General features: G+C 42.2%; 1 protein-coding gene across 2 annotated transcripts in view; it reads left to right on the plus strand.

The window, feature by feature from the left end:
- Positions 1-14,156, plus strand: part of Wdr33 (WD repeat domain 33) — a 113,521-nt gene that overhangs the window by 19,742 nt on the left and 79,623 nt on the right. Inside the window, exon 2 of one of the 2 annotated variants that reach the window (XM_069989489.1) lies at positions 8,826-8,900. The exons of the other annotated variant lie outside the window; for it this stretch is intronic. The gene's annotated coding sequence lies outside the window, so the exon portion shown is untranslated. The remainder of the gene's footprint in view (positions 1-8,825; positions 8,901-14,156) is intronic. 2 annotated transcript variants of the gene reach the window in all.

Raw genomic sequence — 14,156 nt, forward strand, 5'->3', positions numbered from 1 at the left:
AATCTGGTGAGCATGCACAGAATAGGCAGGTTGCTTTTTATCCTGAACTTTGCAGTCCCTGCCCCTCTGTTCTGATTGGTTAAGTTCAGGTTCACAATCTGCAAAAGAACATGGCTTAATTAACAGGATGAAACTAAAATTCAGAGAGCTTCTAATAGGATGTCTAAATTAAAATACAACAGGAGAAGGATGCAGAGTATCCCTGTGTGTGTTGGTACCAGAGCCTGAATTCAGGGCTTCAAACTCTGGTCTGGCACTCTACCACTTGAGTCACACCTCTAGCTTGGCTTTATGCTGGCTAATTGGAATTGGAGTCTCCAACACTTTTCTCCCAGATTGGTTTTGAACCTAATCTTCCAAGTCTTAGTCCTGAGTAGCTGGGATTATAGGTGTGAACCATTGGCTCCCTAAATATCTTGATTGCATAGAGAGACTATGTAGAGTCATATGGTGTTCCATAGTGTGTAAATTTACTGCTGTATACTGTAGTGTGTAAAAACACTATGATAGGGCTGGGAAGGTGGCTCAGTGGTAGAGTGCTGGCCTTGTATGCATGAGGCCCTGGGTTTGATTCCTCAGTACCACATAAGCAAAAAATAAAAAGCTGGAAGTGGCTCTGTGGCTCAAGTGGTAGAGCGCTAGCCTTGAGCTGAAGAGCTGAGGGACAGCGTCCAGGCCCAGAGTTCAGTCCTCATGACCGACAAAAACAAACAAAAAAACAAAAACCACTATGATAGTCACACAGCATATTGTCATATCAGAGTACATTTCTTTTTCTTTTTTCTTTTCTTTTCTTTTTTTTTTTTTTTTTTTTTTTTGGGTCCAGTCGTGGGTCTGAACTCCGGGCCTGGGCACTGTCCCTCAGCTCTTCAGCTCAAGGCTAGCGCTCTACCACTTGAGCCACAGCGCCACTTCCGGCTTTTTTTTCTGCTTATTTGGTGCTGAGGATCGAACCCAGGGCCTCAGGCATGCAAGGCAAGTGCTCTACCACTGAGCCACCTTCCCAGCCCACAGAGTACATTTCTTACACTTAATGCCCTCTTGTTAAGTAAGCAGTGTATATCTGTAATAGGAATTTACCTCTCACAGTCCAGGGAAGTCTGTAGAGCTCATGAAGACCACAGTCTCTACTTCTAAGGTGACACCTAGTGCTGCATCCTCTGGAGGAGATGAATTCTGTATCTTCATCTGGGGCGATTAGACTTGGACAGACCCACTCTGTTAACCCTTTCATTTACTTTTTTTTTGGTCTGTTTGTGGGGCCTGAACTCTGGACCTGGGCACTGTCCCTCAGCTCTTCAGCTCAGGCACTTGAGCCACAGCGCCATTTCCGGCTTTTTTCTTTTTGCTTATGTGGTGCTGAGGAATCAAACCCAGGGCCTCATGCTTGCAAGGCAAGCACTGTACCACTGAGCCACTTTCCCAGCCCTATTTATTTTTTTATTTTGACCTTTTTTTTTTTTTTTTTTGGTCGGTGGTAGGGTCTGAACTCTGGGCCTGGGCGCTGTCCCTCAGCTCTTCAGCTCAAGGCTAGCACGCTACTATTTGAGTCATAGCACCACCTCCGGCTTTTTCTGCTTATGTGGTATTGTGGAATCGAACCCAGGACCTCATTCATGCAAGGCAAGCATTCTACCACTGAGCCACTTTCCCAGCCCCATTTTTAACCTTTTTGTTGGTACGGGGTTTTGAAGTAAAAGACCTTGGTGCTTGTTAGGCAGGCATTCTACTATTTCAGCCACAACCCCAGCCCTTAATTTTTTTTTTTTAAATTTGGTTCTTGCCCTGGGGCTTGAACTTAGAGCCTTGGCTCTGTCCATGAGCTTCTTTTGCTCAAGGCTAGCACTCTACAGTTTAAACCACAGCTCTATTTCTGGCTTTTTTTTTTTTTTTGGTGTGTGTGTAATTTTTGAGACAAGCATCTTATAGACATTCCTGCCCTGGCTGGATTTGAACTGTGATCCTCAGATCTCAGTCTTCTAAGTAGCTAGGATTATGGGCATGAGTCGCCAGTGCCCAGCTTTAATTTTTATTCTTTGAGACAGTGTTTTACTATGTAATCCAGGTTGACTTTTAACTTTGGAGTGCTGGGATTACAGAGGTGTGCTAGCACATCTGATTGTTTTAAATCTTACAATTACGTTTAATGTATATGCAAATATGTAGAATACATGTTATTTATTCAAGTGTGTATATATATATATATATATATATATATATATATATAAATGAAAATATGCTCTATTACCCAGGCTAATCTCCAGTTCTTGGACTCAAGTGACACATGCCTCTCATCTTAGGTTGAGATTGAGAGGATAGTGGTTTCTTCCAAGCCATCCCAGGTAATTACGTCCATTGTACTTTGCACCAGTGGAAGAAACTTGGCGTAGTGACACATACTTTTTATTCCAGTTATTACAGCCTAGGTGCATGCTGGGCAGGAAGGAAACTCTATCTCCAAAATAACTACCACACAAAAAGGGATAGCTTGCTAGAGTGACAGCCTAACAAGCAGGAAGCCCCTGAGTTCAAACCCAGCACTAAGTTGTTGACTTTTTAGAAGGCTATTAAATCTTGAGAGCAGAGCCCTATTAGGATTTAAGGATTTACCAAATAAACGAAAGATCTGAACAGGCAGATTAACACAGATGATATACAATGAGCACGTGGAAAGATGTACAACATCATATATTTGCATAGTATGGAACTGTAAAATGAAAATGAGACATCACTATACAGCTGTAACAGTGACTAACATAGAAAGCACTGGCCATACCAAAAGTTGTTAATGTTTCTGTTGTCAAACAACAGGAACTGTCATTCATTGCTGGTGGAATGTGATATGATACAGCCATTTTGAAAGACAATTTGACAGTTTCTTACAAGACTTAAGAATACTCTGGCATTATTGTTGGAATAGCAGTTTTGCTTGTTGCTTCTACTTAAAAGTCTGCACATGTATGTCTTATTCAAAGCATACTTGCCAAACTGAAACAAACAATGTGCTTCAGTAGGTAAATAAACTGTGGCACATTCATATGATGGCAAAAGACCCTTAAAAGGAAGTGAGATGTCATTTAAAGACCCGGAGAAACTTTTTTTTTTTTTAAGTGTTTTTTTTTTCCCTTTGGTACTAGTCCTGGGTCTTAAACTCAGAACCTGGGCACCATCCCGGAGCATTTTTACTCAAAGCTAGTGCTCTGCTGCTTGAGCCCTAGCTCTACTTCTGGCCTTTTGGTGGTTAATTGGAGATAAGAGTCTCATGGACTTTCCTGCCTGGGCTGGCTTTGAACCATGATTCTCAGATCTCAGCTTCCTGAGTAGGTAGAATTACAGATGTGAGCCACTGGCACCTGACCCTTTTCTACAACTGTTTTTATAGATAATAAGGAACATGATAAAAATGCTATAAACAAAGCCTATTATATAACTTGTACAAAGGAGCATGCATCTGGCAATTTTAATGTATCACTTAATGTTTCAGTAACTTTATAGCTAAGTATACAGTTGGAAATTGCTATGAAGTCGTACAGGTAAAACTGTGTCTTAAATGCTATGCAGGAGGAAAACCAACTACATTTGAAGGTTAATAAAAATTGAGCTTTTAGTTGGTCTCTAGTGACTTATCCCTGTAATCCTAGCTACTCAGGAGGCTTAAATGTGAGGATGTTGGTTCCAAGCCAGCCCAGGCAGGAAAGTCCATGAGACTATTATCTCCAATTAAGCACCAGAAAACTGAAAGTGGCATTGTGGCTTGAAGTGGTAGAGCACCAGCCTTGAGCAAAAGAGCTCAGGGTCAGTACCTAGGCTCTGAGTTAAAGCCCCTTGACAGATAAAAAAGGAAAAAAAAAAAAAGAACTTTATCATGACAAATTCAGTCATCAGTTTATGATGGTTTTATGTTTATCTGTCTATCTATAGTCATATAGATAGTTTATATACACGATAACACACACATATGATCTTTCCATGTAGCATATGCTGGTGTGATCTTCCCAAGTACTAGGATAACAGGCCTGCCTTCCAGCTCTAGGCTTATAACAATCTTTTTTTTATTGCGAGTCCTGGGGCTTGAACTCAAGGCCTGGGCACTGTCCCTGAGCTTCTTTTGCTCAAGGCTCTACCACTTGAGCCAGAGAGTAACTTCTGGCTTTTTCTGTTTATGTGGCACTGAGGAATCAAACCCAGGTCTTCATGTATGCTAAGCAAGTACTCTACCACTAAGCCATATTCCCAGCCCCATAATAACAATTTTAAAATGCTCTTTTTGGGGAAAGTTTTAGGAAAGATTTATTATATAATAGTTAAAGTAGGGAGAGAGAGAGGAGAGAAATAGTTCCTGCTCCCTTCCCTGTACATGACGTGTGAATTAAAGACTCAAAATGATTTATTGACTATTTTACATGTGTTGTCTCAGCAGGCCCTTGCTTGCATACTTGTTAGGCAAGCACACTATCAAATGAGCCCTACTCTCCCTTTTTAGCCTTGTGAATGGTAAGCAGATTTCATACCACTGATCTAGACTTTCAGTTTACATTAGTTATTTTTTATTAGCATGTATTATTTGTATAATGAGCTTTTCATTGTGTATTTCCATACATGCATCCAATGAATCCTAGTCAAACTTACCCCTCAATCACTTTTCCTTGACCTGTGTTTCCTCACTCATGGTGTGGGCCTTGAACTTGAACCTCATGTTCTCACTCTGATTTTTGTTGTTGTTGTTGTTGTTGTTCATTGATGGCTTTCCTTCACTTGAGCCATACCTCCAGTCCAGCATTTTTGCTGGTTAATTGGAGATATAATGTCTTGGACATTAATGCCTGCTGGTGAACTTTTGATCTCGTGTCTGAACCGTTTGAGTAGAGTAACTAGAATTTCAAGCATGAAGTGCACCTTACACAGCTTAATACTATAAGTAAAATTTTATTTATTTTCTCTTGGCCATGGGGCTTGAACTCAGTGCCTGGCTGCTGGTCCTGAGCTCCTTTTCTGGTGTTCTACCACTTGGAGCCACTGCTGGTTCCAGTTTTCTGGTGGTTAATTGGAAAGAAGCATCTCATGGACTTTCCTGCCTGGGCTGAGTTTGAATTGTGATTCTCGGATCTTAGCCTCCTAAATAGATACATTACAAACATGAGCCACCACTGCCTGACTTGTGAGCTTTTATTGATAATTCTAGATTCATGTGCATTTGTAAAAAATGATACAGAAATTCTGAATATCCAGTTTCTCCCAATGGTAACACACTTGCTAGACTGTTACAACTTAGGGCTAGGGATATAGGTCAGTGGTTGAGGGCTGGCCTAATGTATGAGTTCCTGAATATCAGGAAACAAACATAAAATTACAAGAAAAGTGTTGAGAGTATAATGATCAAAAGATGAGATTTGCTTTCATTTTACTTGTATTCATTTTGTGTGTGTGTGTATGTATATATATATATGTGTGTGTGTGTGTGTGTGTATAGTGTGCTACAGTTTTATTATATGTATTATGTATTATGATATTATTGTTATATGCTTTTTTATCTACTACCACAGTCAGGCAGCAGTTCATTTCTGCAAGAGATCCCCATTTTATAACTACATATACCTACAACCGCCTCTCCCAACACTAGTCTTTTCCATGCCTATCATTTTTTTTTGTTGTTGGTCATGGGGCTTGAACTCTGGGCCTGGACACTGTCCCTCAGCTCTTCAGCTCAAGGTGAGTGCTCTAACACTTGAGCCACAGCACCACTTCCTCATTTTTTTTTTTTTTCTGGTCGTGGGCCTGAATGCTGCCCCTCAGCTCTTCAGCTCAAGGCTAGCCCTCTACCACTTGAGCCACAATGCCACTTCCAGCCTTTTCTGCTTATGTGGTGCTGAGGACTCGAACCCAGGGCCTCATGCATGCAAGGCAAGCACTCTACCACAGAGCCACCTTCCAAGCCCCTCCATGCCTGTCATTTTGTTAAGTCAAAATGCTTACAAGAGGCTCATCTATCTACTACGCTAGTCAAGATACAGAATCATGAGAACATGTAAAGACTGCCTATTTTAGCCTTTCTTGTTTATCCCTTTTGGTTTCTGTAAATTGTGATGATTTGTCTGGGAGTCATTTTTATTAATGTTAGGACAATAAAGAGAAAGACTGTTTGCTACTGATCCAGTCTTCTAGCCATGTAGATCCTTTCAAAATTTAGTGACAGATTTTATATTGGATCTCTGAGGGAAAATTCCTTTTTTTTTTTTTTTTTTTGGGTCCGGTTGTGGGGCCTGAACTCTGGTCTTGGGCGCTGTCCCTCAGCTCTTCAGCTCAAGGCTAGCACTCTACCACTTGAGCCACAGCGCCACTTCCGGCTTTTTTCTTTTTGCTTATATGTTGCTGAGGAATCTAACCCAGGGCCTCATGCTTGCAAGGCAAGCGCTCTACTACTGAGCTACCTTCCCAGCCCCTCTGAGGGAAAATTCTTTAAAACATTTTTTTATTTTTTGATCCAAGTCTGAGGCTCAGAGGCTGGGAAGGCAGCGCAGTGGTATAGTGCTTGCCTTGCATGCTTGAGGCCCTGGGTTCTATTCCTCAGCACCTCATAAGCAGAAAAAACTGGAAGTGGCGCTGTGGCTCAAGTGGTAGAGCACTAGTCTTGAGCTGAAGAGCTGAGGGACAGAGCCTAGGCCCAGAGTTCAGGCCCCACAACCGACAAAAAAAAATTAAAAAGCTGGAGCTACGTGCTGGTGGCTCATACCTGAAATCCTCCTAGCTATTCAGGAGTCTGAGATCTGAGGATCATGGTTCAAAGCCAGCCCAGGCAAGAAAGTCCATGAGACTCTGATCTCCAGTAAACCACTAGAAAACTGGAAGTGGTACTGTGGCTCAAGCTGTAGAGTGCTTGCCTTGAGCTGAAGAGCTCAGGGGCAGTGCCCTGGCCCAAAGTTCAAGCCCCACAGCTGACAAAAAACATACCAAAAAACCAGTAGCTGTATATGGAAAGTATAAATAGGATTGCTGTTTAAGGCCAGCTCGGACTAAAGTGAGACCCTTTGAACAGTAACTAGAGTAGCGACTTGAGGTGTGGCTCAATCATAGAGTGCCTGCCTAGCATACATGAAGTCCTGAATTTAAACCTAGTACTGTTCCTGCTTCCCGCCAGAAAGAAGTTCTTTCTAATGTACACTTTAGGTTTTTTTTGGGTCAGCTGTGGGGCCTGAACTCTGGGCTTGGGCGCTGTCCCTCAGCTCTTCAGTTCAAGGTTAGTGCTCTACCACTTGAGCCACAGCGCCCCAGGGTCTCATGCATGCAAGACAAGCATTCTACCACTGAATCACCTTCCCAGCCCTGGGTCTTAACATATTTGGCCCAAGCAGGTCTTACACCATGATCCTTCATGGCCTCTCATATAGCTGGGATCACAGGCACCTACCAATACTGGTTGCTTAGCTTATGCACATGGAGACTAGACAACATTTGTGTTCCAGCTGGCCTCAAACCAAGATTTTTCTGGTGTCTTCCTCCTGTGTTGTTGGTATTACAAGAGTGAACCATCTTGTCTGGCTTGGGTTTTGATGACAGTACCTCAGATCTATAAACTTCTGAATCTTAGTTTGAAGCCATTTCACTTAGTTGTATGAAGAGTTTAGTGAATTGAATTTGGTTTAATTTGTGGAATTAGTTGAGCTTTAGGTAGGCCACTTTCTATAAGAAAGACACCCTTGTGTTCTAGTTGAAGATACAGTACGGTAAAATATTTCTGTATTATAATGTGAGATATCTGGTTGAGGAATAGATTATTTTGGATTATTATTATTATTTGTGTTATTATTATTTGAACTCAGGGCCTCTCATTTTTTGCATAGCTTTTTGGCCTAAAACTTGTGCTCTACAATTGAGTCACAACTGCACTTCAGGCTTTTTTTTATGGAAAATTGGAGATAAGTAAGAGTCAAAAAAGTCAGAAGACTGTTTTGCCTCGGCTGGCTATAAATAGCAGTCCTGAGACTTGAGTCTCACAAGTTGCTAGATTACAGGCATGAGCCACTAGTGCCCAACTTTTGGATTGTGTTGGGTGGGAAAAAGTTATGCTGGCCATTATACTTTCAGTGAATGAGAAAGAGCTGTTCTTTGTTTCCTTCAAATGTTTTTTTCCAATCATTTTAAGCTCCTGCTCTTCAGGAGAGAGAGAGAGAGAGAGAGAGAGAGAGAGAGAGAGAGAGAGAGAGAGAGAGAGAGAGAGAGAGAGAGAGAGAGAGAGAGAGAGAGGGAGGGAGGGAGGGAGGGAGGGAGGGAGGGAGGGAGGGAGGGAGGGAGGGAGGGAGGGAGGGAGGGGGTGTAGTGAGGGGTTGTACTTGTCTTTGTGCTCTCAACCCATTTACTACTGGATTCATACCTGTAGTCTAGCATTTCTGCCCATGCTGGCTTTGAACTTTGACCTCTAATTTTCACCTTCTCAAGTAGCTAGGATTACAAGTGTGAGCTACTAGTCAGCACTCAGATGATTAGTTCTAGACATAAATGCATTTCTCATTCTAGATCCCTTTGTCACAGGGTTTTCAACTATTTGGTAAGTCTTAAGTGTGTGGCTACTAATATCTGCTTAGTTATTTTGGTGTTGCTTACTTGTAATACCGTTACAAAATCTGTGTCTGATTTCCAATTCGGTTATTTATTGTTGCACTAATTTAAAGATTTTTTTTTGTTTTTATATATAATTACTATAGTTGTAGGTATAGTTTTTGTGAATAAGTTACTTTGTAGAACAATTGTAAAATGTGAAATTTGTCGTAACTTTTTTCTTCAAGATAAGCATTTATATTTTTCCCTATCTGCTTTTTCTTCAACTATAGTTGTGGTTGCATCACATGACTAAGATTATAAATGAAGATACTATGTGAGCAGTTGGGACAAGAAACAGAATTACAGTAAGCTCATCTTACTTGTAGATTTCCTACATGCTTTTTCTTTGGTGGGTGTGTGGGTGTGTGGGTGTGTGCACAAGCACAAGCACACAGGCACTGGGACTTTTACTTGGCCTGGGTTCTGTCTTTTTTAGCTTTTGCACTCAAGGTTAGTGTTCTACCATTTGAGCCACAGCTCCCCTTCCAGTTTTTGTTGGTTAAGTTATAGATAAGAGACTTCCTTGGACTTCTTGGCTTGGTCTGACTTTGAGCCATGACCCTCGCAGTAGCTGGGATTACAGTCATGCACCACTGATGCTGGGCTACATGCAGTTCTGACCAAGCACAGTCAAAACAATTTTTAAAAATCAAGACTTTAAAACAAATAAAAAAACTTTTGCACCTGTATTATGCAGTTCTGTTAGTGTGGAGAAGCTCTTAGTCCTGTTATTTTCAATTGTGTTTAAATAGTTGTATGACTGGTGAGTTTTTCTCTTCCTTTAATTTCTTGAAACTGTATCTTACAAAAACACAATAGAAGTAAGTACACTTAATTCATATGACAAAGTAGATGTGACAGAGTTGACTGGCTTGTCTTACTTTGGTAAATAATTGAAAACTTGAATGTTTAGTATGTACTTACAGAGTTTTATGTATTTGGGAGTCTTTCTGTTTGCAAAAATGTAGAGATGGGGACCAGACACCATGGAATCTGAAAACTAAATGCTGTGTCTAATTTTATATTAGAGCAATGTACTATACCTGATGTAGTATATAATAGATGGTAAGCAGTTGATAAAAAATTGTGCTCATGGGTTAGAACATTGACGATTGGTGTGTACAAGACAGTCAAGATGAATTCATTTGTTTGGATTTATTTGTTTCCTTTTTTTTTTTTTTGGGTCCAGTCGTGGGGCCTGAACTCTGGGCCTGGGCACTGTCCCTCAGCTCTTCAGCTCAAGGCTAGCACTCTACCACTTGAGCCACAGTGCCACTTCCGGCTTTTTTCTTTTTGCTTATATGGTGCTGAGGAATCGAACCCAGGACCTCAGGCATGCAAGGCAAGCGCTCTACCACTGAGCCACCTTCCCAGCCCCTGGATTTAATTGTTTCCTGTTTATTAGTTACATTAGTTCTACAAGGAGGGTATTATTATGGCATTTCTACATATGTTTACAATGGATTTGGATCCATCCTATCCTCTTTTTGTCCTTTATCACACTCCCTCCCCTCCTTATGACAATGTCAGCAGGTTTATTTTTGTTTTTATTTATTGTTTTGTCTTTCTAATCCTGTGGCTTGAACTCAGGGCCTGGGCACTGTCCCTGAACTTCCTTTGCTCAAGTGGTAGGCTAGCATTCTTACCACTTGAGCCACAGTGCCACTTTGGCTTTTTCTGTTTATGTGGTACTGAGGAATTGAGCCCAGGGCTTCTGCCTGCCAGGCAACTTATCTACCACTAAGCCACTTTCCTAGCCCCAATTTCAGCAGGTTAAATTGCTTTGTTTTCTTTCCTCCCTTCCTCCCTTCTTCCCTTCTTCCCTTCTTCCCTTCTTCCCTCCCTCCCTCCCTCCCTCCCTCCCTCCCTCCCTCCCTCCCTCCCTCCCTCCCTCCCTCCCTCCCTCCCTCCCTCCTTCCCTCCTTCTCTCCTTCCCTGTCTCGCTCCCTTCTTTCCTCCCTTCCTCCCTCCCCCTCCTCTCCCCTCCCTGCCCCTCTCCTTTCTCCTTGAACTCAGGGCCTGAGTCTTGTTCCAGAGCTTTTTTTTTGCTCAGTCATGGGGCTTGAACTTTGAGCCTGGGTGCTGTCCCTCAGCTCTTCAGCTCAAGGCTAGCTCTCTACCACTTGAGCCACAGCACACCACTTCCAGATTTCTAGTGGTTTATTGGAGAAAAGAGTCTCACAGACTTTCCTGCCCGGGCTGGCTTTGAACCGTGATCCTCAGATCTCAGCCTCCTGAGTAGCTAGGATTACAGGCGTGAGCCACCGGTGCCCGACTAGAGCTTTTTTTTTTTTTTTTTTTTTTTTTGCCAATGGCTAGGGCTCTTATCACTTGTGTCATTGCACCACCTTTTTGGTAGATTGGAGATAAGAGTCTTCCTAGAGTTTCCTGCCCAGGTTAGTTTTGAATCACAACACTCAGATCTCGGCCTCCTGAGTAGCTAGGATTAGAGGCCTCAGCAAAAGTCCTTTGGTCATATTTATCCTTATTCACTGTCTTCAGTAGCTTTACCCCTTCCTGCTGGTCCCCACTCCCATCCAAGACTTTTAGTTTCCTGTTACTTATTTTTTTTAGTATGTAGTAATTGCACCAGTGAAATCAGGGCATGCATATATTATGTATTTTATTATGTTTTATTCAGAGCAACCCTCTCTATTTTTTCCCCCATAAACAGTTTTCATTGAACTTCCATGTCTTTTTTTTTTCTTTTTTGTTGGTTGTGGGGGCTGAACTTTGGGCCTAGGTGGTGTCCCTCAGTCCTTCAGCTCAAGGCTAGCACCCTACTGCTTGAGCCACAGTGCTGTGTCTGGATTTTTTCTGCTTATGTGGTGCTGAGGAATTGAACCCAGGGCCTCATGCACATGAGGCAAGCACTCTACCACTGAGCCAACTTCCCAGCCCTCTTTATGCCTTTTCAAACACAGTTGCATTATAATTTGAAGTTATTTGTCTGCCATTTTTCTTTTCCCCTCTCCTTCCCATCATCTTCCTACATAGTGCTATAGTTTAGATCATATTTTTACATATGTATATATGTGTGTTTATATATGTATGTGTGTTTGTATGTAAGTTTATATACATTTTATACATTAATATGTTTGTCCTTTAGATCTAGTTTCCATATATTAGTAAAAAAATACAAGGTTAAAAATTTTCTTTCAGTACAGGGTTTGAATTTGGGCCTTACACTTGTTAAGCAGGAGGACTATACATACTTATCAGACCTTTTGTTGGTTAATTTTGAGATAGGGTCTTGCTTCATGCACAGTCCGCTCTATACCGTGATTTTTCTGTTTGTGCTTTCTACATTGTTGGATGACAGATGTTTGCCACTATATCCAGCCATTGGTCTAGATGTGTCTTATAAACTCACCAGGTACAGGTGGCTCACCTCTGCAATTCTAGCTACTCAAGAGGCCTGAGGTCTGAGGATCACAGTTTAAAGCCAGCCTGTACAGGAAAGTCTGTGAGACTCTTTATCTCTAATTAACCACCAGTAAACTGGAAGTGGCTCTGTGGCTCAAAGTGGTAGAGCACTAGCCTTGAGCAAAAGAGCTCAGGGACAGTGCCCAGACCCTGAGTTCAGGCTCCATGACCAATCCCCCCAAAAGTCCTATGAACTCTTTTTTAAAGTATGTGCGTGTATGCTTGCCCAGGCTGGCATTTATGAACCCTTGATGTCAGCTTCAAAAGAAGATCCTCAGATCTCAACTTCCTGAATAGCTAGGATTATAGATATGATGCTGGTGCCTGGCTTAAAGATGCTTTTTAAGAGTAAGACTGTGATGGTGCATATCTGTGATCCTAGCACTCAGGAGGCTAAGGCAAAGGATCAGTATCACAATGCAGCACAGGCCATACAATCCTGTGATACATAGTATGAGGCCTGGTAAAAACAATTCCAAAAAAAAAAAAACAAAAACCAAAACAACGTTCTTCAAGAGTGAATCCTGACTTAGAAAACTTGGTGTAAATCTGAATTGAAGCTGTGCCCCTTCATCTTCCCCCCAGTCTTGGTGCTTGAACTCTGGGCCTGGGCGCTGTCCCTCAACTCTTCAGCTCTAGGTGAGCACTCTACCACTTGAGCCACAGCATTCACTTCCGATTTTCCGGTGGTTAGTTGGCGATAAGAGTCTCAGGGACATTCCTGCCTGGGTTGGCTTTGAACCACAATTCTCAGATCCCAACCTCCTGAGTAGCTATGATTACAGGGGCGCCTGGCTGCTAGGTGCTTTTTGTACTACTTAATTCATACATAGCCTTGAGAGGTGCAGTGTTTCTTATTTCATTACAAATCAGCAGGCTAGTGATGTAGCTCAGGGATTTCTCCAGTACTGAAAGACTGTTAAGTGCATGTTTTATTGCACTGTGCATTTATTTTCCCTTTACTCTGTTTCTTTGTTCTTTTTGTTATTACTATTGTTCCAGGAGGAGCCAGAATCAAAATGAGGCAGAGGTGGGAGGAAATAGGGATGAAAGAGATGGGGGGGGGGCAGGAAGAAAACGAACAGATTTCCTGTGTGTGTGCGCGCGCGCGCGTGTGTGTGTGTGTGTGTGTGTGTGTGTGCGCGCGTGTGCGTGTGCTCAAGCACATGCGCTAGGGATCAAAACCAGAGCTTTGCATGTGGAAGCAAGCACTATCCCACTGAGTTAGAAATCTTAACTTCTTTTCATTTAGTGTTCTTTTTTTTTTTTTTTTTTTTTTTGTTATTGTTGTTGGTTGTGGGGTTTGAACTCTGGGCTTGGGCTCTGTCCCTTAGCTCTTCAGCTGAAGCACTCTACCACATGAGCCACAGCACCACTTCTGGCTTTTTCTGCTTATGTGGTGCTGAGGAATTGAACCAGGGCCTCATGCATGCTAGGCAAGCACTCTACTACTGAGCCACCTTCCCAGCCCTTATTTTAGTGTTTTAAGAGTGAAAGAAAGTAAATATAAGAAGACAGAAAAATACAGGGAACTATAAACTGCTTTTGAAGTAACAATAATTGTCAAAATTTCTTTAATTTCTTGTCTTTCCATGTGCAGTACTAGGGATTGAACTCAGAGCCTGGCCATTGTCCTTTAGATTTTCTTCTTAAGGCTAGTGCTCTACCACTTGAGCCACAGCTCCTCTTTCTATGTTTTTGGCAGTCTAATGGACTTTTTTGCCCCAACTGGCATTTAGCTTCCAACCTTGATCCTCAGCCTCCTCCTCCTCTTTTTTGGGGGGGGGTTGGTCAGTCGAGGGGCTTGAACTCTGGCACTGTCCCTGAGCTCTTCAGCTCAAGGCTAGCATTCTACCACTTGAGTCACAATGCCACTTCTGGTTTTCTGGTGGTTAATTGGAGATAAAACTCTCAACGTACTTTCCTGCCTGGACTGGACTTGAACCTCTATCCTCAGATCTCAGCTTCCTGAGTAGTTAGGATTATAGGCATGAGCCAGGCGCTTGGCTTGATCCTCAGCCTTCTGAGGATTACAGGTGTGAGCTCCAAGCTCCCTGCACTTCAAATTTCTATCCTGTGCCTTTTTAATGGGCTTAAGAAAAAAAAATACTTGCCTGCTTCTGATGGCTCTCACC

This window comes from Dipodomys merriami, unplaced genomic scaffold (genome assembly GCF_024711535.1).
Source record: "Dipodomys merriami isolate MVZ:Mamm:240054 unplaced genomic scaffold, mDipMer1.0.p SCAF_38, whole genome shotgun sequence".
NCBI lineage: Eukaryota > Metazoa > Chordata > Mammalia > Rodentia > Heteromyidae > Dipodomys > Dipodomys merriami.